Source organism: Ambystoma mexicanum, chromosome 1q (genome assembly GCF_040938575.1).
Source record: "Ambystoma mexicanum isolate Mex_15411 chromosome 1q, UKY_AmexF1_1, whole genome shotgun sequence".
NCBI classification, from domain to species: Eukaryota; Metazoa; Chordata; class Amphibia; order Caudata; family Ambystomatidae; genus Ambystoma; species Ambystoma mexicanum.
In genome coordinates, this window is record NC_090922.1 from 384,618,441 (window position 1) to 384,644,191 (window position 25,751).

Genomic DNA, 25,751 nt, shown 5'->3' on the forward strand with positions numbered 1-25,751 from the left:
ATTTTTGCATTCCTGTTGTGTTAAAACTATGCTTTTTTCCCTCCTTTTAGGAAAGTCAAATCTGGATGTTTTGCATTACTGTTGTGTTAAAACTAAGCCTTTCCCGTCTTTGTAGGAAAGTCACATCTGGGTGATCTCGCAGTGTGCGTATTTAAACCAAAATGCCTTTATTCTGCTCTGTCTCTGCACACCCTAGTACTGACTACTATTGGTTTTGTTGGGCCTTGTTGCTGCTGTAGCCACTGGCTCACCCCCCCTTGACTGTTTATCTCTGTCCCCCCCCTGTTTTTGATCCACACCGTTCCTGTGTTCCCCTGTGGTGTGCCTCCCTATGGGTGAACCCTCCCCCGTCAATGCTTCCGGTGGTCCGTGGTTCCGGGCTGTGCGTCCTTTACTTCCTCACTCTCCCCTCTTTCCTCCTTGCACCCATCTATGGTGGTCCCAATCTCTCCCCTCTTCTCAAACTGCTACTCTATCTCCTATCCTATCCCTCTCACTAAATATGGAAGCAAGAAATCCAAGAGGGATATCCTGGTCCCCAACCCATGCCTCCCTATCGCTGATACCTACATTAGGGCTTCCTCCAGACAGATTCTCGCCGACATCCTCTTTTTCATTCCCTCTCCAGACCTATGGACCCCTCATATGGTCTCCTCTCCTTTCTCCTCCTCTCCATGGGCCCTCCCATTAATGGTGGCACCCAGTGGGAGGGCCTCATGGCCCTCTTAAAATCCTCCAAGACCATCATCAATGTCTATCTAAATGGTACCATCCTGGTTAGGGCTCTCAGCCCAATCTCCACCTTCTTGATAGGCATCTCCCACGTCTTATCAATTTACTCCCTTCTCCTGCCATTCCTTCTAACACATCTCTAACTCCTCTGCCTCCTCCTTCCTCCTCCACCGCCTCTTTGACACCCACCTCCTCCTCCACTCTGGCCCCTATACCACCTCTGTCTACTGCCTCTGCCCACTTTCGGGCCATTTTACCGCCTCCGCTGGGTGTACCTCACTCCTGCACCCCACCCGGAAGTCATTCAAATGTGGCAACTCGCTCCATGTAGCTACTCTCAACTCTCACTGTCAAACACTCCTCTGACATCTGTCACCTCCTTGAAGACCTTGACCTGGATGTCCTTGCTCTCACCGAGACATGGTTCACGGCCATGTCTGTCACAAGTTTTGACACTCTCCTCCCTGAGGCCTACAATATCCTCTCTGGGTCCAAGAACCAACCGGCCCGGAGGTGGAGGGGCCCTAAACCTTTGGAGTGGGTCCCTGCTTCTGTCATTCCTACGTAGGTCTACTCCTCCTATGAATGCCTAGTTTTCAGGCTCTCTGTCTATCATGGCCTCTCGCTGACTGTGGTCACCATCTACAGGCCACCTGGCCAGGTTACCCTCTTCTTCTCAGAATGGGCTGACCTCTCTTCTTCTCTCTTTGCCTCGACCCCTCAACTTCAGCTCCTTCTGCAATGTGTGTGAATCTCCCTCCCTTTCCATTCTACCTTCTGGTCCAACACACTCTGCTGGACACACCTTGGATGTTCTCATCTCCTCAGACATCCCCCTCTCTAACCCTCTCACCACTCCTCTCTCTTGGACTGACCACTTTCTGCTTTCCTCTCACCTGAAACTTCTTAGCCCTCAAGCAAAGCCTACCCCAGCACTACCACCTTCCTTCTCGGTCATTCGGCCCTTGAAGCGAGTGTCAGTGGATGCCTTTGCCTCTACTTTCTATGCTCCTCCTACTCCTGCAGCTGACTCTGACACAGCCCTCTCTAACCTGCATCTTTCAATCTCCAACAATCTGGACATCCACCCCCTGTCATGAGAATCAGCCTGAAGCATACCTCCAAGTGCAACTCTTGCTATGACTCTGACCTCGCTGCCCTGAAACGCAAGTGCAGGTTGGCTAGAGATAGCAGAGGACCTAGGGCAATCCTCTGACAAACTGGCCTGCCGCCTGCTACGAAAGCAATACAGACTCTCTATCCTCTCCAAGAAGAAGGTCATGTCTCTGTGGTCTCTAACAACACGGCAAAACTCTTTAAAATCTGTAGGGAGCTGGCCAATCCTACTGCAGTCTCCACCTCTCATGTTCCTTCCCAGGCCTTCTACATGGCCCTAGTTCCACATTTCACCACTAAAACTCAGGACATCCTGTCCTTGCTTTCTTCTTCCTCTCCCTCTACCTCCCTCAGGCCCCCTACGGCTACCTCTCCCTCTCCTCTTCCTTTTTCCTCCTTCTCTCTGACAGCACCTGACAATGTTGCTGGACAAGTCAGATCTATGAAAGTGACATACAAACAGGGGCTCCCCTGCTCTTCCAGAACCATCAAGGACCACCTTGCCACCCTCGCTCGAGCGTTGGCTGATTTCTGCAATCCCTCTTTCACCACTGGATCGTTCCCCTCTCTCCTCAACCACTCCTTTGTACAGCCCCTCCTAAAAAAAAGCCTTCTGCTGATCCTACTTGTCCTGCAAACTATAGCCCGATTTCTATTACCCATTTCCTGGGCAAACCCCTGGAAAAGCTGGCCTTCTCCACACTGAATCTGTTGGTTGTCTCCATGACCAGCAATCTGGCTTCCGAGCAGCCAGAGGCATGGAAACTGCTCTCCTGAACACCCATGAAGTGCTGCTCTCTAATCTCAACTCCAGCTCTCCCTCTGTCCTCATCCTCCTTGACCTCTCCTCTGCTTTTGACATGGTCAATCACGACACCCTGATCAACCAACTCTGTGTGAACCTGGGCATCATGGATCAGGCCCTGGTGTCACTGACCTCCTTCCCCCTGCACCGTACCCTCCCAGGTCAAACATGTGTCCTTTCTCTCCACCACCTCTCTCTCCACATGTGGTGTCCCCCAGGGCTCTATCCTCTCACCCTGGCTCTTCAACGTCTATCTGGCTCCCTTGGCCCACCTGATCTCCACCTTCTCTTCTAATTGTAAGTGTTATGCTGATGACACTCAGCTCTCTTTCAGGCTTCCCTCACCCTCCCCTCATCCCTCACTCATTCCTGACTGTCTTTCTGCGATTCAGGATTGGTGCACCTCCAACGATCTTTGCCTTAATGCCAGTAAGATTGAGATCATCCTCATTGGGACCCCTGCTCACGATTTCCCCCTCTCACTCTGGCCATCCTTCTTGGGCCCTCTACCCTCGCCTTCATGTGAGGAAAACAATGTTGGTGCTATCTTTAACTCCACTCTCTCCTTCTCATCACAGACCTTGCCAAAAAGGCCCACTTCCAGCTGCACCTCCTCAGAGGTGTTCTACCGTTTCTCATCTTCCCCAAGAAGCTCACTAGTGGTCCTCATTCCATGTTTGCCGGTCCAGCAACAACGGTTACTGGACGGGCAAACTAAGAGTTCTACTCGCGGGTGCCTTCCCACCCACCAGGTCGGACGTACCGCCACCAGCAAGCAGACCATGTCGGATGCACCGGCACCATTCCGACTTCCGACCACCCCATTCCCAGTGAGCCCCATGGGGCTCAAATGGGAATGGGGAGCATTTTTTTCCGGCGCCCAAGAATGGACAATTGCCGGGTCCGGTGGGGCCGGAAATCCCTGATACTTGCTGATTCCCAGGTGCCGGAAAAATACACAAGTTGAGCGGCAGCCTGCAGGTTTCACCAGCAAGGCTACTGCCGAACTTGTAATGAGGCCCACTTGTCTCCAGAGCCCTGGTTCTCCCCAGGCTGGACTACTGCAACAGCCTCTTTCTCAATCTGCCTATATATACTGTTTGCCCCTGCAAATAATCCAGAACAGGACTGCGAGACTTATTCTTGGCCTCAAGCATCGTCCACAAGGATTTCTGGGGCCCGCACTGCATCCTACTCTCTCTTCCAAGATACCTTCCTTCAAGAGCCCTTTGCTCAGCTACCTCCAAATATCTGAGGGTCAGACGCTTCTCTGGGCAGAGAGTGGGGGGTTGAGCTCTCTCCTCTGCAGGTGCCTCCCTGCTGGAATGGCCTCCGTGCCCCTGTCAGACTTGAGCCGGACCACCTGAAGTTCCAGAAGCAGATCAAGACCCTCCTTTTCTCCTCTGCATTCTCTTTCTCACTCCCTTGCTAACCTACCTGTCTGCTGCGCCGACTGGTTGCTTGGTTGCCTCAGTGTCTCACTGGGTACCAGGCACCTCCAAGACCAGTCTTCCTTTGCACTGCCTCCTGCCCTTCTGCACACTTAGGGGCTGTAACTGAAACCCCTACAGCCCCCTGCCTCCTGCACTTACCCAAAGCCGCGCTGCCCTGGCTGCACTTATTCACAGCCATGCTACCCTGATTGCACTTCCCCTTTCCTCTCCTTGCACTTCTCCCTCTCCTTCCCCCTGCACTTCTCGTTGTCACACTTGCACGATCCAAATGACACAAGGCCTAGTAGGATCATTGTCTTGGCCTCCCTAGGTCTTCCCCCCTTTTCTTGTGGCCCCTAGAAACACTTGTGTTAAAACTGCCATAACATATCATATGCTGCAAATGGATGGACAATGTGTGAGTCCCTGGTTAGTTCTATTGTGGGTTCAAATGTATTCTATAGTAGGATGGCTTTAGGGAATATATAGTAAGGGGTGGCTGATCTGAGTCCACAATGTACAGTATTTACCCTAGCACAACTGACAGGACACATTTCTCAGCACTGATCTTAAAGGCAATAATTATTGTTTGGGTCTTTTCGGATAGCTTTGGAAGTTTAGCAGTCATAGTCATTCTTTCCTCTCAACTAGAGGAGTTGGGACAACACAGCTGATAAGCGCTTACCTTTGGGCTACGAGGCAGACTTGCCTGAGGCAGCAGTTCTATCTCACACTAGCATGACGAACTTGCAACTCTACTTTGTTCAGGTGGGATAAGGGAGACGTTAGTATTAACGTGGAAGCAGTTTTCAATAGTGCTGGGTGTAATCACCTCAGGTGAAGAAAGATGTGTGAAATTCTACTAAAATTTCACTTATTTCATTCTGTGAAAAAAAATAAGTTTGTGCTACAAACTAATGGGACGCAAAACCCAAATATGTTGCCTTTCATTTGGGTTTCTCAACACGTTTGCAATTGTGCTATGATTTCGGATGCAACAGTGCTACAAACTTGACAAATAATTAATATTTTATGTGGGAAGTGCGAATTTTGGGTGCTCTGAAATTCACTAACATGGGTGAATTTCCAGGTAATTATAGCAACATTTTTAGAGTGAATTCTTTGGAATTGTCCATCCGTAGTCTCCATTCCAGTTCAAACACTTGTCTTGAGATATTAAATAAAGTTATATTGACCTAATATGTTGGAATTCAAACTCTTTGACATAACAAATGTGACTATAATTAGTGATTTAAAATTCAGTAATTTCCCAGGATCATCCCTACCAGGAGCCAGATGTTTTCATGTTTGCCCATGTGCGAACAATGTAGCAAATGTGCATATCACCAGTTTTTCTGCTTTTGTAATGTGGTATGGAGCAATTCGGTTTTCCCCAATTCCCTCGAAACACGTGTGTATAGGCGCGTTACAAATGCCATATCATATCATATCATATAACATTCATGCTTTTGCACTGTGGTAAAAATCAGCAAGTCTGAGTTGTGCACTTTGTTTGCTGTGTGACAGAGAAAGAAACATATCATGTTTCAAACTCTCATTCTTCACATTGGAAAAGTGTAGCAACAGCTTGTTGGGGGTCTACATGTACAGTAAGGAAACAGAAAGACGAGTGTGGCTCAGTTTTCTTGTTTTGGTTCATTGGACCTGTTATATAATAGGTGCTAACTGCAATTGCAGCAATCTATATTTGCTTTACTCCCTATTACACTTACCATTTTACCACATTGCAAAAAGCAGTAGTGGTATAGTTTGCTGCAAAATCTTGTTGCGCCATTCTGTTTTACAAAAACGTCAAAAATGCATTTGCTCAATGTTTACGGCCTTTACAAATGTGAGATAATCCGGCCCCTGAATTGCTCCTGACCAAGCATTGCTCTAAATTCTTCTTTACTCCTGAGAGTGCCTTTTGTGACTGCCATGTGATAATGACCCCGCAAAAAATGTCGCCTGGCAAAAAACGTCACCAAAATATGACCATTTTTTGCAGGGACATTATCACATTGAACATGCGAGGGACACCCCTGCAACACCCAAAACCTTTTATTTTTCAAGGGGAGCAGGGGACACCCCTTGACCCATATATATGGTCACCACATATAATGTTGCCGCAACCTTTTCCCAGCGACATTATGTATGGCGACCATATATATGGGGGCAATATTGCCGGATTCCGCGTCAGCTATGCCGTCCACTGGAAATACTTGTGGTACCTACAATGAAAGCTCAAAGAGTTGTTTGAAAGGTAATAGCAAGATTGCAGTCACTGAGCTCGTACTTGTCTAGATTTGTGTCACATTCATATGATTTAAAACAGTAATTTCTGCCTGCCAAAGAATCTGCATGAAATGTAATGGGTTAATTGCAGCTAGCTGGCAGCTTCTGGTGTGATACAATCTATTAACAAGGTGTGGATTCTACTTGATGTCTAAGCAATACAGCTTCCCAGCACACCCTTGAACTGAAGGACCTAGTCTGTCTCATTTATTTTACTTTGCGTAGAAAAGGCGAAGACTTGTACTAACATGTTATTATTCAATTGCAAATAAAAGGTAGACACCAGCAGTAAAATGCTATTTTATTGGGTTGTTTGTCGAAAACTGAAATATATAAAAGTTTGAACATTACAATTAGAAGATTAGCTTTTCTAATGTTTGTCATAAAAATGTCATACGTGGGTGTTACCATGCTGATAGAATATTTCCCGTGCAAAATGAATTCCATAGAGATGTTTTGACTGCGATTGGCATTGCTTCTAATTTACGTTTTGGTAAACATTTCAATCAAGTTCATAGTTTAGTCGAAGGTTTATCTGTGTTTAGTTCAACCACAGATATCACAGACGCTATCAGAAAATAGAGGAAATATTTGAGGGTTTATATTTTAAAAGCACAAAAATGTACACAAACTATGAGGATGCATAATTTTCGTAGCAGGTTCTCAATAAACCTTTTAGCGAGCTAAGTATAACACAACATAACAAATATAAACTATAATATAGCACAGCATTTTGTGGCTGAATTAATGTGGCAATCTATTATGAAAGTGTGAGAAAGAGGAAAAGAAAGAAACGAGGAGTAAGGAATAGGCATACTTCTTAAAGCAAATGAGTGGAAATTGATGGAGTTGTCAAAGGAGTAAACCCAATATCGTAGGTTTGAAAAGAAGTTCTCCCCTATAGACTAACCAGAATTCATTGAAAGTGCATATATCGTCTTGGAGGCTGTAGTTGACTTTCTCAAAGGCAGCAATACTTGCCATGGTATCCAACCAATGCTGAAGAGAAGGAGCTGTTAGCAATTTCGAAAGCCGGACTTAGTGCAATCACTAATCATCTGTGCCATCTGAGAAATGGCACTGTGGAATCTATGAAATTATGACGAATTATCTATCCCCCATGGTTCTCTTTTGATATCAATATTAATGTTTCTGTCTATGATTCCCAAAGTGTGGGACCAGAAGGAGTCTAATTGTGGACAGGACCAAAGAATATGTCCCATGGATGCCTGTTTGCCATTACGTCTCCAACAATTGTCAGTCAGAAGAAGCCCAGCTCAATGTAGCTTTAATGGTGACCAGTGCAATCCTTGAAAAAGTGTGAAGTGTCTGAATGTAGTTCTTTCATACCTTAGCCCAAGCATAAAATATCTAAGAGTATTCCTTCACTGCTTGTCAGTGAATGAGTAACTTTGATCAGAGTACCACTTATATTTTAATTTCTTACATAGAGAGTTGTGTAAAATGGTATTCAAAATAGTAGTAAAGGTGCCGTGCCATACGCCCTGAGCATTGTGTATGCCAGTTTCAGACCAATACTTGCATCTGAAAGAACAGACATTTATCTTCAACTTCCTGTTTCCCCAGTGTGGAACTTCTGAGTGTAGGAATGGTTCTACTTTAGGCAGTTTATGCAGTCTGGCCCAACCTTTGGAGAAAGATGCTAATATCTGCGGATGAGGTGCCTTAGACAGATTACTCAATATAAAATAATTATTATAGCTATTTTGGGATCTATTTTTTCTATAATGGACCATTCCAGTACTTTGTCATGCTCATGAAAGCAGTGAATTATGGTAGTGTTCAGAAAGATTAAATAGTAAAGTTCTAGATGAGCAAGCTTCATCTTGCAAAAATTGGCACTTGAAAACAGGGTATTGATACTCACTTTGGGTGTTTTGAAAACAGACATGCTAGTCCTGTTCCTGATTCTATTCAGAATATCTCATATATGTACCCATTACATATTACCTTAGCTGAGCATTTTTGATATAAGAGACGGGTTTGTCTTTAAAGGGAATCCTTTAGGCCAAACTAATGTACAGCTGAAAATAAGTACTTCCATTCAACGCCATCAACGGCCTTTTATAACTTGGAAAATTATAACTTGGAAACCTGTTTGATGCAAACCCAAAATGGGATTCATAAATCAGTTTGGGAATTAATACTTTTATTCACATAGCCAAGATGTTGGCACATATCTTTATGTCTAGATTGAAAAGTGAAATTGTTTTGGAAGTTTGAACATAATGTGGTATCTGTTCATTTTGGGGGAACTGTAATAATAATTCTATTACATTCTTCCAAAAAGGGGCCTGTACTTTCAGCTTCACAATACACTTTAGTTAGTATTGGGGAGATTTGGTCTGTACACATCTTATAGAATTCCAGAGGAAGGCCAAACTCCTCCCCCAAGTGCCATATTTTTAAAGCCTGTCTGACAACTTTTTTATGATATTGGACTGTACAGTTGTTTGCTGTCTGAAGAGGATAGAGTCAGTATTTGTGGGGAGTTCAGGAAGTTATAATAGGTTCCCTTGTGGAACAACTCTCTGACATGGTTAGTTTTTCATTACATTCGGCAAATCTGGACTCTATATCATTTGGATCTGAGACAAAAGAGGGGTTCTCACTTCTCAAAAGGCATTCCTGGTTCCATTGGCCTCTTTTTAAGGTGCAGCACCATTAATCTGCCTGCTTTTTGCACCATGTTCATATTGATTTATCAAATATGAAATAACGCAAAGTCTGCCTTTTTATTTTGTTTTAGTTAATTTTTGTAATATAGATGAATTATAGCTGCTTAAGTATTGTTTCATTACATCTTTGATTTGTGTTTCTAATGAGTTTTGTAGATCTATCTTTTTCTCTTGTGGTATGTTGAATCTCTTATCTTCCCTTTGACATAAGCCTTAGTCGTAGCCCATACCATATTGCTCAATGAGACTGATCCCTCTTTGATCTTTAAAATAGGGGGTTAATGAGGCCAATGGGGAGAAGGTGAAAGTGGATCTAGGTCACCTGGCCTAAATCCCACCCACCTGGCACCTTTCAGGTTGCCGCTCTTTTCCGATAATTAGCAAGCCCCGCCCACCTGGTGCCTTCCTGGTTGCTGCTCTTTTTCCCTACTTAGGAGCCCTCCAGCCTCCTTCCCTTGCAGATGGGGAGCAGGTGCAAGTGGATCTAGGTAACCTGGCCTAAGCCCCACCCACCTTCTTAGCCCTGCCTCTTCCTTCCTGCTCTTAACTCTTATATCAAGGGCGTCTCTTGCTCGGGCGCCCGAAGCGAAGGGCAGATGAAGAAAAGGGCAATTCCTGTTTGGGCCTGGAGGATGCAGGGCCTTACCCCCTGCTCAGACAGCAGGTAAGCATGCACCAACTTGCGTTTACTCCCTCTGTCCCCACAGGTCAATCCCACCCCTCTGGTCCCCCTGTGATGTTCTCTTGTGCCCCCCTCCCTTCTCGCACACAGGTATTGCCTGTTTTGCTTGATTCTTCTACCCTGCTCCCCCTCTGCCCCCTCCAGCCTACTTCTGCAGGAGTCTGCCCTGATACATTCTGGTTTCACCATCACCGTCCTGTGGCCAATTCTGGGTTGGACTTTTATAGACTTCATTGATTCATGGTGCATCACCCTTTCTCAACTCTCATGCTGGACTTCCTTTGCATCCTGTACTCGTGGTGGCCCTGAATCATGCTGTTCCCATCTTCATCTTGTATCCTGGCCTGCAACATTATGAGTTACTACTGACTTCTGCAATTGTATTTGCTCTCCCCTCTTGCTTCTCTATTCTTTTTGACTGTTTACTCTCTGTTCTCTCCTCCTCTCCCTTTCTGCCTTTTCCTATCTCCTTCCCTCCTCCCCTTACCTTCTTGCATGCACTTACTCTATCAGAATTGTCCCTGGACCCAGTATGATAGCAACCTTGCCTGACTCCTCCCCTCCCCTTAATTGTCCGTCCCCGCCTGTACTCTTTGAAATCTCGTCGGGCCTAGTACGATAGTCGCTTGTTTTGTTCCTCTCAGGCCTAGTACGGTAGTCGCCTGTATGTTTCCTTTTCCTTCCCACTCTCCTCCTCCCTTCCTTATCTATGTCTTAACTCTTGCACTATCTGAAATGTCAGCAAGCCGAGTATGATAGTTCATTTCACATCCTTACTGTTCATTGCCTGTAAGAATGTAATTGTATTTTCCCTTGTTCCATCCTTTGCCCTTGAAGTGCTTTGAAACACATTGGGCCTCATTACAAGGTGGCCGGTAAGGGTTAACGGGTACCGGTAAGGAGACCGGTGCCGGTAAACCCTTACCGCCCTATTCCGATGTCCCTTAGCGAGTCCCGCTATGGGCACCTGGTTTTGCCAGTCGCCTAAGGGGCCCGTTATTAGCTCCATCCCCATTCCCATTGTGCCCTATGGGGGCTCGAATGGGAATGGGGAATGGTTCTCGGAATGGGGACTTACTGGGTCCTCCAAGGTTGGAATGACCCGGTAAGTCCCTATTTCCAGAACCCGGACCCGGAATGCGGTAAGGGGGTAGCCATGGTGCTAATAGCACCATGGCTACCTCCTACCTTGTAATGAGGCCCATTCTGTATAAGCATATCTTATCAGTATCTGCCATTGTAATCAATACGGATTTGCATTTCATCGACCCCTGATCTGATAAACACAGTGGAAGTATGTCATTAAGTAATAATGGTTTCATAATATTGCTGAAATCATAAAATAGTCTAGTCTAGACTAAGTGGCACAAGCTCAGGGCATATGATATGATATGATAGTATATGTGTCTATTCCATGTATTTGGTGTGAATATTATACCCTGGGTGCAGTAAACTGTGAACTGACATTATGTCCCTCATCACATAGCTGGCCTTTGCTACAGTGGTATTGTATCCCTTAGATCCATCTAGGCTGATCTAGCAAACTTTTCTGTACTAGGTTTCAATCCCCACTTATGTAAGTGGGCTTGTGCCAACTTCAGTAGGTAGTTTGTAGAGACATGAACAGAAACTGCTTGTATCCCATGTGGCAGCATACATTGATCATATTAAAATCAAGCCTGATCCTATTTTTATTTTTGCAAGCAAATACTACCTTTACGGTATCACGAGGTTCTAACTACTCCACATGTATAGATTTTGTGAATCAGTATTTCCAGCTGGCATTTCTTTCCTCCAGGTATGCAACTATGAATCACCTTCCCAACCCGATCACCTCTCAGTTTCTCTGCTTCACCTGGACTAAGGTGTGACTCACCTATTAATGCATTTTATTTTGTTTTAAAGTTTTGAAGGATGTTCTTCCTTTTGACATTGATATTAAACCCTTAAGGTGTGTGTTATGTTTAGGTTAATCATGTGTTTGACATAGGATATAAGATGGTAAAGAGATCGCTCATCACGTATACAATAACATGATGTGTTGTCCTTCCTCGGTTTATCACTGTTAGCAAAGTGAAACAGTCCTCTTTCTGTGTTTAATATTTTTCTTTAAAAGAAGTATAATTCCGTAAACGGAGAATTGTTCACATTGAGAAATGATTGCCTCAACTCTGGCATCTTCACTTCACCGTCTTCTGCCTTCTCACCAGAAATGCTGCGGCCACGGGGATTTCCCATTCTTGAGGCACTTCTCGTCTTCGATTGCCTCTGTTTTGGTCTCGGTAAGTAAAAACGTTATATTCATTATTAGATGCTTTGCCTCAGTCTGACCTCATTATATTTACCACCAGTTCGCAGCTCTCCCTCACTGCTGGCACCTTGCCCTTTCTCCGAATGCGGCATCGCCCTCCCTCCAGGAGGCATGACTCTGGCTTTCTGCTCTGCATGCCAGATGTTATTGCTTCCCACTTTGATCAAATGCCAGACATCCTGTTAATAACGCTATTAAGGACTCCAGTTCAGATGCCTCATTTACGAGAACTGCTTTGGTGGGTGAGGGTCAAAGTAATTTACACATCGGAGCCCTGCCTCAGTGTGGCCATATTCCTAGGCCTCTGGCCACGCCCCCTTTACATCTATTTCAACAGGATCTGATATAAAACAATTGGCCTATGAATCACAGATAAACACGATAGAATTGGAGTGTTTTGATGCAAAATAGAATGCAGCATATGCCCTGCAGTGAGGACATTTCTTTCTGGACTTTTACTTTACATCACCTAAGAGTATTTGATTGTGCGCATGACGTACTCTCCTGGTTTTGTTATGTTAAGAGTTTTCTACACTGCACCAGTCCCCTTTGCATTGGTCTAACAGCGAATGCAGGGAGTGGCATAATGTTCTCCCGCCGGAGGTGCCCAGACTATGGTCTGCCAGAGATTAAAAAGGGAGGGAGAGAAGGGGAAAGGGGCAAAGGGGACAGAGGTTAAATGCATATGAAAGTGAGTGATGAGAACAGATTGAGGTTGCGATAGTCTGAACGCCTGTAAAGTCAGTGTGGAATGATCAAAGCACAGTGCTGATCAGTAAAGGGCTAACCCATAATGCTCCTGCAGTGAGCCTATACCGCTGTGGGCAGTTTGTAGTACTCGCAGGGAAGCACTGAAATTAGTGAGTGGTTTTGTGGTGGACTTGAGATGTGCTTCGGCTTTCCCTTGCATTGCATAGGGTTGTTTGTCCATTAGGTGTTACTGTAACCTGGCAGACCCCAGAGAGATGCATTTAAGATTGCCCAGCCCCTCGCGGCAGAGCCCAGAGTGTACTATGTGCAAGGTGAATTATGTTATACCTTAACAATAATAGCCATGTCTGGCACCACTAGAAACAATGACTCTATCAGTCAGGATTTAAAATAGCAACCACATCAGTCAGGATTCACTTGCATGTTATCAAAATGTTCCCTCTTGCCAGCGGGCATAAACCATCACGCAGTGCGCTGACATTATAGAAAACAATGTACAAATGAACTTTTTTTCTCGTGAAATGTCACTGATTTGAACTATACATGATGAACAGGGACCCTAATATTTGGTTAATTTATACCATTAACTAGGATGACATTTTCGCTCGCACAAAAGAATTCAGCTGTGTAATCTGGTTATCATTTTATAGGAAAAGCAACCTGCATGTACTTGTTTAAGGAGAGTGCATACATGGATGTGGTGGGCGATAAAGGTGATAGAAGAATAACAGTGTGCGTCAGAGAGAGAAAGAGAGACAGAGCGAGAGCAAGAGAGAGATGCGTTCTTCCCAAATCCAATTCCCCCAAATACTCTAAGGCAAATAACATTTATTTCTGCAATTTGTTCCAGTGGTTCCGAATAAAGTGTTTTAATATCAAGTATTTGATCGTTTGCAGCATTATTGCTGTTAAACTAAAAGGAGTCGGATGAATTGTTAAGGTCACATGGCCACGATCAAACATGAGGCTGACATTTACATTACATTACATTTACATTGCTCTTCGCATTTTTATACTGATGAGCTTTATGTTCTTTAATTATGAACCATGTAAGCAACACCTGCAGGCGAATCATTTTTCAATTTGCGAATCCTGCACAAAGACAAATAGTAATGCTTCCTATATTACGCTCAGAAAACAGACCCTCCATTTTACAACCCGCCCCTGTATCAATAGACACGTGCGTCGATTTACAAAGCAAGCCATTGAGCGTTCTCATGGGAAAAGGCACATTGCTTCTAATAGTGCAGGCAAGTCAGACCAGCGGGTGGGTGAGGGCAACTTGCACATCCGGAATAAAAGCATTCGTGCACAGCATTAAGACAATTCAAGGCAGTTGCCTATTCTGTCATCTGCTCTCGAGCAGCATTGCACGGTCTGGCCTTTATGAAAACATCATTATTGCTGATTATTTTTCTCTTATCCCATTCTGCTTTAATTGCGTCGGCACCATGCACCTATACTCTAGTCTAGAGGGGAAGAAAGAGTCCCCCAGAAAAGAGGCCGGGCTGATGGATCCGTGGTGTAGGGCTGGGGTGCTGATAGATTCGACTTCTGCTAGGCTCCTCAGGTCTTCCTACATAGGAAGCTCAGATCTGCCATGCCATATTTCCACGTGAACCTCTATGACTGTGACCGAGCCTACGCATCTCTCCTTGGCTTCCCTGCCAACGACTTAGAGTAGGGGCTGCTGCCATACTATCCTGTGGTTTCAGGCAGCATGCACGCAGAATACCCATTGGTTCAAAGAGTCCCCTTTCAGTCAGTGAGTAGAAGTCAGGAGGATTGATTGAGTGAGGCAGAGCATGTGTGTGTGTGTGTGTGTGTGTGTGTGTGTGTGTGTGTGTGTGTTGTGCATTTTTGCATTTGTCTATCTTTATGTGTATTTGTGCCTGTATGTTCATGTGCCTGAATCTATGCTTGTATGTGCACTTTCCTGTGCAAACCTGTGTGGGTGCGTGAGTGCATGCTTATTCCAAGCATACTTTCCAGACATAATGCAATCCAGGTAAGATGTATATGCTTATTGTGTGCACATACATTCTTAGCATATTTCATGTACCTAGGTGCATTATAATTGCATAGTTTGTAGTAAGCTGAAGTGGAGTTAAGTGGTGTTTGCTGGTGTTGCCACTGTGCCTTTAACCTGCTTTCCCAGCGTTCTGTGTGACAAGGCAGAGGCAGAACATAAAGGCTGCTATCTCCTCGAAGCAGAGCGAAGTAGGGTCAAGTGGTTATTGCTGGTGACGCCACTGTGCCTTTAACCTGCTTTCCCAGCATTCTGTGTGACAAGGCAGAGGCAGAACATAAAGGCTGCTATCTCCTCGAAGCAGAGCGAAGTAGGGTCAAGTGGTTATTGCTGGTGACGCCACTGTGCCTTTAACCTGCTTTCCCAGCATTCTGTGTGACAAGGTAGAGGCAGAACATAAAGGCTGCTATCTCCGCTAAGCGGAGCGAAGTGGAGTCAAGTGGTGTTTGGTGGTATTCACAGGTGGATGCTGAGATACCCTAATCACTTTCCTACCGGAACCCCACCACTTCCTCACCTGCGAGACCAGCGCCTGTGAAACAGGGGAGAATATGCAAAGCCCATTTGGAGCCAGAACTCAGCAGAAGGGTAGGCTACAAGCTCCTTTAGGGCAAGATTTAAATCCGGTGAGCTCAGCAGTCCCCAACAATAGGGCTAGTACCGTGGCTGGCCACTGATGCCTAAGTGAATCCACAGGAGAAAGGTTAGAAGAGACTACGGAGCAGTCTACTGGGGTGTTGGAAGGGAGAATGGGCAATACAGCCAGTATCACCACAAGGGGGAGGGAGAGCCAACCAAGCCCTACCCAGAATGATATGGGTTAAAATATTGAAAATCTACACGACCAGGCAAGAATGGGGTCTGACTCTGTAGAGGCTGAGGGAGAAGAGGAGACGGCTGTCTGCCGACCTTCTGGGAAAAAACATCACTGCATTGGCAGAAATAACTGACAAAACCGAGGCCCAGGAAGAGAGGAGACGGATGGAGGAGGAAGAGTGCGGAAACCAGAGGATCCAAAATAAGAGCTGGGACAGTGAGTACTCAGACCCCATAGACCTGGGGGGGGGGAAGGAGCAAAGACGACACGACTGGAGGTTCACAAGAGGAGGAAGAAACATCAAGAGATATGCCACAGAATGATCTTTTGGTGCTTGACTGGAATAAGTACCCAGCCGACCCTCCCCAAAATCAAGAGCTAAAAAACTTGGATCTGGCTGAGCGGCTCGCAAAGGACCTATTGGATCTAGCAGAAACAATCTCTTTGCAGAAGTGGAAGAGCCTATCTACCATCAATGGTCGATTGGCGGCATTGAATTATTCTCATGCACTGTAAAAGGGGTTCCCCTTCACACACTGCCTCGCTTGCTTCTCACACTGATAAGAACTCCCCGACACATAGTACAGCCCGGCTAGTGTCCCATTCACCCCCTCATGACATCCCGTTACCTAAGGTGCGGGGGAGGCGTCATTGGCTGTGGTTCCAAACCTCACTCAGGAGATGACTGTGTCTGTTCCCACGTCTCCAGTGGCAGCTACCTTGGAGGTTGCAAGCGGTCCGACGCGGCCGATCGCAGCCACTTCCTGGTTCCGCGTCGGCCTCCCGGTCGAGTTTTCTGAGCTCCGTTCACGTGGTCCGACGCGGCCGATCGCAGCCACTTGCTGGTTCCACGTCGGTTTCCCAATCACATGTTTCAGGCTCCGCTCACGTGATTGGGAGCCGGCGAGCATAAAAGCCAGAAGTTTTGTGCCATTCGCCGCTTCACAGCTGTTCTACAACACTGTTGGGCATCCTCGACTCGCGTTACGGATCATTTTGGATTTTGGACCTTGGCTCATGGATTACGGATTTGTCCTGCTCACTCCTTTGGTACTGTTGCTTGGCTTAACACGGATACCTGGTTTTTGATTCTGGCTATTGTTTTCACGGACTGTTTTTGAACTTCCCTTCTCTGCATCATTGAACTATCCTTGCTCAGGATTCAGGTCCTATTGGAATCGATCTTGGAGTTTTCCTGGAAATATTACAACTCCATAACATCACGATTCCCTCCTAATTTACAGATGGACAATCAGTACTTGTTCCCAGGTACTGGACTTCAGGATTGGTGACGCTCCCTCGCACCTTACCTTAGGATCTTTAACACCCACTAGATATAGGAAAACCTTTTTCGATACATTTACACCACTGATAGTGAATTGTGATTGCCTGTGCTAATTCCTGCAATTCCTTCTATAGCTTTGGGGTCCTCGGCGACGTCTGATCCTGCCAACAAATCCAACCACCTGTGGCTTCAAGGCTCGCACAGGGAGTAGCTATCACTTTCCTTGTGGGTGACTTGGGGACAGAGGCCCATTTGCTCTTCACTACGCGGCACGTCACGACAATTATGAACTGTCAAATGTAGATAAGAGTAATGTAGATATGGAGTCCCCAGTATTTTCAAAAATATCACCTGGGTGGAGAGCAAGGAATTTGTAACCGCAAATCTGGGAAAAACCCATAATGAAATTGAAATCCTGGAATCCCCAATAAAACCTTACCCTATAAGAAAACAAAGAAGTGAAAATGAGCACGTCCATAGGGGCTCGCAGGAAGAGATAAAGATTGATACAAATAGAAACTACACGCCACCCCGTTTTGACGGCGATAAATCTATACATGAAAATAGATCAATCAGCAGTAGTATGTCTTCATCCTCCATGAGGGGTACCCAGGAGGAGCCCAGCTTTGAGAGAGGGCATCAGAATAGGGGAGGAAATTCATTGAAGCGTTCGTCATCCCGCTAGACCCTTTCAATAAACTCTGTGAGTCGTCAACAACTCACTGCAAGATCAGGCCAACCTAATAGTGGCACACAAAAAAATGACAGGCTTGGAATGCTTTGTAAATACAGGCCAAGACAGGTTAGACAAAGAAGCTGAAGATTCAATCAAGTGGCAAAATCGTCTTTGTGACCTGGCAAGAAGAGATAGAACGGATCCTTCTCTACTAATGGAAGCAAAATTGGAAGATTGCAAACGGATGTAGGACCAATGGAAAAAAGATCACACAACGAGAGAGGAGAACCATGAGGTGGCGGGCCCAGAATGGTGGAGTGCTGGGGAAAGAGGAAACCGAGAGCGGAATCGCCCGATAGAACACCCAAGGGATGACCCCAGACGAAGCCAGATTAAAGATCCAGAAAGCAATAGTGGATCTCAGGATAGAAATGCATCAGAGAAGGTAAATCAACCAGCACAAATACTGCTTGAATCAAACACGAACTAAGAAGGAGAGGGGGAGTTTGAAAATGCAAGGAGGTTTTAAAGTCCAGCCAAGGAAGCGAATATCTTTTTGATATTCCACCCAACATAAGGGCCGGGTGGACCGGACGGGAAAGTCCTAAACCGGGCACAAACAGATAAGAATTGAGAAAAAATACTAAAAACATGAAAACAGGGAGGAAGAGATAATCCGATGGATCCAGGGCTTTCCTAAGGAATATAAGAACTCCCCTACCCCCAGATACAACTCAAACACGGAAATGCCCCAGAACAGAACTGGCGATGCCCCCTGAGAAAACATCAATGAAGCCCATGGTAGCATGGTAGCGATCACTCCCTCCTCTCATCTCATCTCTCCCTCTCTTCCCCCCAAGCCAAGCCTACTCCAACACTGCCACCTACCTTCTCGGACATCCGGCCCATGAAGCGTGTGTCAGTTGAGGCTTTTGCCACCACTTTCTCTCCCCCCCTCCACCTTTGGCTGTCTCTCATCCTGATACAGCCCTGTCTCTGCTCTACTCTTCAATTTCTGATAGACTTGATGTTATTGCCCCTGTCATGAGGATCCGTTTGAAGTCCAAAGCCAAGTACAATTCCTGGTATGACTCTGACCTAGCTACACTTAAACGTAAGTGTAGGGCAGCTGAGAGGAAATGGAGGACTTCCTGTTCATACTCCGACAAACTGGCCTGTCGACTGCTACAAAGGCAATACCGACTCTCTGTCCTCACCAAGAAGAGAGTCCACATTCAAGCTCGTGTCTCTGCGGCATCTAACAACTCGGCCGAACTCTTTAAAATCTGCAAGGAGCTGGCCAAACCTGCTGCAGTCTCTACTCCTCCTGTTGCCTCCCAGGCTCTTTGCAATGCCCTTGCCTCTCACTTCATTTAAAAAAACCCAGGACATCCTGTCCAACCTCTCCACCCACACCCCTCCTCGCCCCTCTCCATCTGTGCTTGCTGACCCTCCTTTAGCCACCCCCCGCCATCCTTCTCGTCCTTTCCTCTTTTCTCCCCTGTCCGATCTATGAAAGCCTCTTCAAAACAGGTTCATCCCTGTTCCTCTAAAACCATCAAGGACCACATTGACACCCTCGCTCCGGCCCTTGCTGATTTTTGCAACCACTCCTTTGCCTCTGGATCCTTCCCCTCCCCTCCGAAGCATTCCTTTGTGCATCCTCTTCTTAAGAAACCCACAGCTGATTCTTCTTGTCCAGCTAACTATCGCCCAATTTCCATTACTCCCTTTCTTGGCAAAACTCCTGGAAAAGTTGGCCATCTCTCAGCTTAACCTTCATTCCAATTCTGTTGGCTGTCTCGATGACCACCAGTCTGGCTTCAGAGCTGCCAGAAGCACGGAAACTGCTCTCCTAAACATCCCTGAAGATCTGCTCACCAGCCTTGACTCTAACATTCCCTCTGTCCTCATCCTCCTCGATCTCTCTTCTGCCTTCGACACGGTCAACCATACCATCCTGCTCAACCCTCTCCGTGAAAACTTGGGTATCACTGATCAGGCTCTGGCCTGGCTGACCTCTTTCCTCTCAGATCGACCCTCCCAGGTCCAACTTGGGTCCTTCCTTTCATCTATCTTCCTCTCTACCTGTGTTGTTCCCCAGGGGTCTAACCTCTCGCCCTGGCTTTTCAACCAATACCTGGCAACTCTCGCCCACTGCATTGCCATTTTCTGCTCAAATTTCCAGTGCTACGCTGACGACACTCAACTCATTTTCAGGCTTCCCTCTGCCACCTCCTCTCCCTCTCTCATCTTTGATTGCCTAACTGCCATTCAAGATTGGTGTGCCGCCAATGATCTTTGTCTGAATGCCAGCAAGACGGAGATCCTCCTCATCGGCACACCTTCACCATCCTTTCCCCTCACTCTCTGGCCGGCCTCCCTTGGCCCTCCTCCTACCCCCACCTGCGAGGCTAAGAACCTTGGGGTCATCTTTGACTCCACCCTTTCCTTCTCCGCCCACATCTCTGAGGTCTCTAAAAAGTCAAATTTCCGACTGCACCTCCTCAGAGGTACTCTGCCTTTCCTCTCCTTCCCCCAGAAGCTCATGGTATCTCAAGCTCTGGTTCTCTCTAGCTTGGACTATTGTAAGAGCCTCTTTCTAAACCTACCTGCCTCTACTCTCCGCCCTCTGCAACTAATCCAGAACAGGAATGCGAGACTTGTCCTTGGCCTCAAGCCCTGGGATCGTATCTCTCCAGCTCTGAAATCTCTTCACTGGCTCCCAGTGGATGCAAGGATTAAATTCAAAACCCTCTGCATTGTCCACAAGGCTTTCTGGGGTCTGGGTCCAAAATACCTTCAGCTATCCCTCCGCAAATACCTCCCCTCTTGAGCTCTTCGCTCCTCTACCTCCAACTCACTCAGTGTCAGTCGTTTTTCTAAGAAACGAGCTGAGGGTAGATCTCTGTCTTCGGCTGGGGCCTCCTCTGGAACAGCCTCCCTGCCACTCTAAAACTTGAGGAGAACCATCTCCGGTTCCGGAAGCACCTCAAGACCGTCCTCTTTTCTTCTGCCTTTGCTCCCCCTCTCCCCTGCTGATCTGTTCTCTCTTGGCACCGTGCACCTGGCCACCCTCTGTCTTTTGGGCCCAGGTACCTGCTCATCCTGTCACCCTCCCGCACTGCCTCTGGGCCACCCCTTGCACTGGGGTCTGTATCTGTACCCATACAGCCCCCCTTTTTCTTCCTGCACTTATCGGACCTACCCTGTCTGCTGCCTTAAACCTAGCACTTGCAAATTGCTGGCTGGCTACATTACCACTGTTTGTTGCCTTTATTATTTATTTATTGTTATTTATCTGTTTCTCCTCTGCTTCGCACTTTCCACCTCTCCCCCCTTCCATGCACCTTTCCCCTCCCCCCTCTCCCATGCACTTGCGCGTTCTCTATGTCACTGGGCCTAGTAAGATTGCTGTTTTGTTCTCCCCTGTTCCCCTCCCTTGCATTGTCGCGCTCTGAAACACTTTTGTACGATCGCGATAGAAATAAAATATCAATCAAAAAAAAAAAGCATCAAATACTATCTTGAGTCCTCCAATGGAGAATGAAGAGATGGAATCCAACTCGGAGACCTGTCTAAGTGACCTGATCGAAACAATGGAAAGGGAAGAAGAAGATGATGAATGGAATAACCTAAGCTGTTCTATTTGGGTAGATAATGAGTGACAGGTAAAGTCTTCTAACAAAAAAATCCCTCTTTTAAAACATTGGAAGAAAAAAGAGCAGCCCTGGGAGAGGCGCTACAGGGTGACCTCCATTAAAGAGCTGTCGACAAAATGAAAGCAAAGAATACTACACAGAACAACCAACGTGCCCTCACAGGAAACGTGAACAAAAAAGAAGTGGACACTTAGAAATCAAGACTGAAGAGTAATGCTGGAGAGGGTAATATCTGCATCCAATGCCCCTATCCTAAATTGCAGAAATGTGATGAAGCTCCTTCAACATATCCCAAAGATGAGATATATATCAAGTGAAGCTATCCAGGTAGAGGAGTTTGTGAATGAGAGTAGAATGGAATGGGTCCTTTATCTTGAATCCCAATTGGTCAAGGAAGCTTTATTGCAATCCAGTGACAAACTCCTATCTTTGGGGTATGAGCTAAGTGACTGTGAGGCGACTGATAAATCAAGGAAGGGGAAGAGTGGCATCGGGAAGAAACACCAAACCAAATGCTGCTAACAACGTTTTAATCAAAAAATGGAAACACAGCGAGCACATGCCAATAAGGGAAAATCAGCAGCAACTCTCACAAAAATCCCTTCTGCCATTGAAATTCACCTTGGATGGATACCTTAGCCCAAAACAGGAGGATTCTAACAGCAGAGCAAGACCATCGACAACAAGAGGATAAGTTGAAAAATTGGGATTGGTTAGCGGAGGCTCTAGGAAATGCCCAACAACAATAAACCTTCTGGAAATATGAAGATAATGGTCTCCACATCGGCTCCTGGAATACAAGGGGATTTAGGTCCCTTTTTTCAAATAAATCATGCAACTAAGCACAGTTTGATATTCTTTGCTGCCAAGAGAATTGGATGAGGACCTATCCATAATGCGAAGGCTATGAGACCCACCTGAACCCAGCATGTAAAGGTCCTTTGGGGCGACACTACTCAGGTCTTTTGACCATGATTAAGGTTGACAAAGGACTGATAGTTGAAAGCATAACAAATCCAAACCCATTTGTTCAGGTGGTGAAAATGAGCAGTTGAAAGTCCAAATCCTCCTGATAAATGTCTACTGGAGTGTCAATATGTGCCCAGAGGAGGACGTTATTAAATTGATAATGAGCTGGGTGGATGAGACCTTGATTGTAATGGAAAATCCCCATATCGTCGTATATGGAGACTTGAACATTTGCCTATTGGACAAGGAAGGATGGCCATAAAGTGAGACACAACGTAAGAATAGATCTTGAAGGTGGTCTAGAGAGACTGGTGTCCACAAATTGATAATGCTCAATTATCAAACCAAAGGCGATAGACCAGGTGCGTGCACATCGGTAGGAGGAGCCCATAGAACTTGTTAGGACTACTGCTTTGTTTCAGAAAACATCGCTGCATCAGTAGAGAAATTTGAAGTAGTGAAACAGACCCTAAGCGATCATGATCTCTTAGCCATTAGTTGGAGTATTACAGGTCACATAAAGGAGAGCAAGGTAATGGCCCGGGTGGAGTTAACTTGAGGGAAAAATAGGCTTAGATTTAAGAAGGCCGATGTCCCTAGAATTACCTCGCATTATGAGCATTTTATATTGGAGAATACAAGCAAGGTAGAATATGCTTGGATCTTGAAAGAGTCTAAGGAAGAAAGAGATCAAGGTGGTAAAACAAATATGCTACCCAAACATGCCTATAATCACGATCTAGTGATGGCAAAAAGAGCTCTCGGATCTGACATTAGAAGACTGCAGAGGTATAGAGGGGCCTCTATGAAGGAAAAGATAAGGAAACGGAAACATACTTATCATAACTGGTTCTGCACGTCAATGGTAAGACGGATGCGAATGAATGCCGAAAAAAAGTTGAAAGGCATGTGTGGCAATAACACAATTAATCTGTGGGACCTTATCAATAATGGGGGCAACTTCAGACCAGTGCATATGCTGCGGCAAGTATAGGAAGAACAATGGGTAGACCGTTGTACAACCCTATTTGCCCAAAGAGGAGGAACAAGAGAAATTGAAGAATTGAGGGAGGAGAAGAGAAGGTATTTTGAATTTGATGTAGAGGAGGCAAGAGTAATGATTGCTAAGCCTGGTTCCTCCAGGGAAGCAGGTCCTGACGGTTTATGAAACCAGGTTCTAAAGGCTAATGTTTATGCCTCGGGGGACTTGGTGGTAAAATGGTTCAGACAGTTTATGCAGACCAAGCGAGTGCTGTCCTCATGGCGTGAGGCCGTTGTAGTCCCTATTTTTAAGATGGTGACAAAGGTGATCTGAAGAACTATCACCCAATCTCCCTTCTGGATTCCTTGGAGAAACTATTTGCGTCTGTCTTTTTGAGAGACCTGAATGAATAGTCAATAAAAGCAGGTCAATTAGACTGTAGACAGATGTGTTTTGTAAGGGGAGTAGGGACCTCGTTGAATCTGTTTATACTTAATGTTTTGAGACAGGAGGCCATGGAGACAAAGACCACCCTTTACTTGGCCTTCATGGATCTGGAACAGGCATTTGACTGGGTGAGCAGAGAACGCCTGTGGTCTAAGCTCACAGACTGGAATTGACCTATGGATCTGATAGAGGCAATTAGAGCCCTATATACAGACACATCGATCCAAGTGAGACTATCGGCTGAGGGGGGACTGTCAAGGAAAATATGCACCCAAAGTGACCTAAAGCAGGGATGCACTGTAGCAGAGATTTGAGATTTCCCACCGAAGATCAATTCCACCGAAGTTCCATGGATACTGTACGCGGACATTTTGGTCTTTATTGACAAAATGACTATTGGCCTGCAACAAAGGGTTAATGCATTCAAAATCTATCTGAAAGAGAATGGCATACAGATTAACATGGGGAAATCAAACATTCTGATCATGTCATCTGTGCCCAGGAAACAGAAGGACACTTTTTCATGGAGGGTGGAAAATCAAATACTTATGACAGTGGACCTCATGACCTATTTGGGAATAGTGATAAATACAAACCTAGATGAAAAAGGCCATCACACAATGCTAAGAGTTGAGCTGGGAAAGCTCACAACCCAGGGGGCAGACCTGCATAGACGATACAGGAGCTATTCAACTCTCCCACTCATCACATTCTATAAATAGAAGCTGGTGCAGATCTTGACTTACAGAACTGAATCTCTGTTAAACCTATCATGGAAAGTGTGGGGAGTATTGGAGGGGATATTCTGGCAGAAGATCTTGGGATTGCCAAACTCGTTCCTGGTGTCTGCTATTAGATCCGAGCTGCAGCTCCAATCCCTGGAATCGATAGCTTTGTGGAAAACAATATCACTATATAGAAAATGTATGATCATAGACGGTGCCACTCCATTCTCCATCTTGAAGTCAAGAGAGATCGACCAAGATAAGTGATTGAGATGGTGGATGAATATATGTGAGGCCTACCTTCAAAGGTGTTCACAAGGGACCTACTCATGTCCGATCCAACTAAAATGAAAAAAAAATTGCAATTGCTTGATTGGATTGAAACCATGGAGACAAGGGGCAGCAATAAATTGAGACCTAGACTGAGTAGGGAGTGGAAAGGGTTAAACCAACCTCCAGGTTATCTCCAAAAGTTTTCATCAGCGCACTACCAAGACCTTTTGTTGAGGTGTGGCCTGAGTACCCTCCCAACAAGAGAAGTTCAATTGGCCAGGAAACAGATAAAAGAGTTGAACTCGCATTGTCAATACTGTGGAGACACAAGGAATGTGGAAACACTCTTTCATTTAATAACCTAGAGGTAAGAACGAGATTCCTGGAGGGACATGTAAAACAAACACTTACACTAATGGCAGAAGAGTGGTGGGAGAGGGTTTTGATCGGGGAAAATATTAGTTTGGTTTTAGCAGTGATGACATTTGTGGAATATGTTTTAAGAGAAAGGGAGTAATTAATTTGTTGGAATTGGGAAATCAGGAATCAACGCAAAGATGTATGAATTCTAAGATGAACTGATGATTGACGATATGGGACGATTGGGCTCTGTCTATGGTCTGGTAATATGACGGGTCTGAAGGAGTGGGTAATTAGAGAGGAATTTTATTTTGGATACATTTTAGCATGATTGATTGACATTTGATGATGTGAAGATTTTAACTGTAGTATAAATGAATTAATATGTAAAAGGTTTTATTTTGTAATAAACCAATAAACATTAAAACATGTGTGTTCTGAGAGCGTTTGTTCATTGCTTACTTGCATTGTAAATGTATTGTATGTGTATTGTATGTGTGTATGTATGAATTGTATTTATGAATTGCATGTTGTGTCTGTGCATGCATATTCCTTGCATGTAGAATGTAAATATTGTAATTAAATTAATTGAGAACATGTTGTGTATTTAAAAATAATGGAGCTCATTTTGGAGTTCCAACTAAATTACGTGGAGGGAGGCTGCTACATTTGCACTTTTGTGTAGGCAGATCCCTTCTGGGAAGTTTTCAACATTTACATGGTGTAGTGCAAATGTAAAGCC